Source organism: Glossina fuscipes, unplaced genomic scaffold (assembly GCF_014805625.2).
Source record: "Glossina fuscipes isolate IAEA_lab_2018 unplaced genomic scaffold, Yale_Gfus_2 28, whole genome shotgun sequence".
Taxonomy (NCBI): Eukaryota; Metazoa; Arthropoda; class Insecta; order Diptera; family Glossinidae; genus Glossina; species Glossina fuscipes.
In genome coordinates this window covers 609,802-611,065 of record NW_023998423.1, presented here as the reverse complement: position 1 = coordinate 611,065, position 1,264 = coordinate 609,802, and the positions used below count along the sequence as shown (strand labels likewise).

The 1,264-nt window shown below is 33.9% G+C and overlaps 1 long non-coding RNA gene across 1 annotated transcript; it reads right to left on the bottom strand.

The window, feature by feature from the left end:
- Positions 1-604: 604 nt before the first annotated feature.
- LOC119636201 lies at positions 605-989 on the bottom strand. Its single transcript, XR_005247134.1, has 3 exons — positions 956-989; positions 819-875; positions 605-757 (listed from the first exon to the last, which is right to left on the bottom strand). It is a non-coding gene; the product is annotated as an uncharacterized LOC119636201 (long non-coding RNA).
- Between the last annotated feature and the right edge of the window lie 275 nt (positions 990-1,264).

Below are 1,264 nucleotides of genomic sequence, written 5' to 3'. Positions count from 1 at the left end.
TTAGTGATGGTATATTTAACCACAATTACATATCTGTGCACAGTTCTCGCATAGTCTTCTTAATTTCAATACAAAACAAATAAAAAATCATAATTTGATCTTGTCCTTTCATCTGTTGAAGTTTGTTTATCACGTAATGTTTCACACTGCAGCAATTTGATTGGAATACCATACCACGCAGTCCTGAGTAGTGGCTATGAATTTAAGAATTCCTGTTAGGACTATCTAAGTGTTTTTTTTCGTTTTGCGGATTCATCTTTCAATTTAATTTTATTTATTGTTTTCATTGTTTTATTTTATTTGGGGCCAAAAGGAAAATAAATTTACCGCATAATCAGGATTTAATATACAAGCATTTCGTAAAGCTTTTCACTGAATAAAAGATTTATCGCTGCGTTTATAATAAAACCATTTTCAGCTTCAATTTTACCCTCGTTTTATGTTTTTTTTTTTCCTTTTTTTGTTGCTCTTTTTTTATTGCTCTTTGTTCTGAAAGGCATGTGTTCGAATATTTTCTTTCGTGATGCCGTTCGTGTAGGTTGCTTAGTTGGATGGCTCGTTCTGACTATATGTAGCTGACCGGGCGTATCTAAATCTAAAGCCGCATAACAACTGTCAATTAAAACGGATATTTTCCATGCTTCGATACCTACTTCGCTCAACGCTTTCCACCAATGGATAATGACAATGAATTTACTTGCTAAGGATGTTGAGGAATAATGTGCAGCCTTAGCACCGAGATTACAGTGTTGACGGACTAGACACGGTATAAGTAGAAGATAACAGTGAATTACGGCAAACAGATTAATACAACTTACCACTTTAATGCTTGTCGTTAGATGTGAAATTTTTATTAAAGATCAATGGGATGAGTTCTTTCAATTACATTAAATTTTTTTCTGATTAAAAACTTAGCAAACAAAATTGATAAAAATATAAATTTAAAAACACATACTCTTGTTCGTAGGAGTGTATGTGGCAGTTTAAATCAATGTCACTTGTTATCAAAGGTTTTTCCACTTGACAAGAGATTGTAATGCTTACGTTACTGCTGCTGTTGTTGCTGCTACCTCCCATCCCCTATCACTATGGAGACGAATACGTAATAACTAACTGAGTAGTTCTTCCCAAACAGCCAATAGCGCTACGCTATAGCATTAGTACTGAAATTGTAACTATCTTATACTAGATTTCTTATGCTGAAGTACTAGTACTTACAGTGCGGAGAGCATTGGTATTTGTCCTGCAGTACAAATGTTTGTCC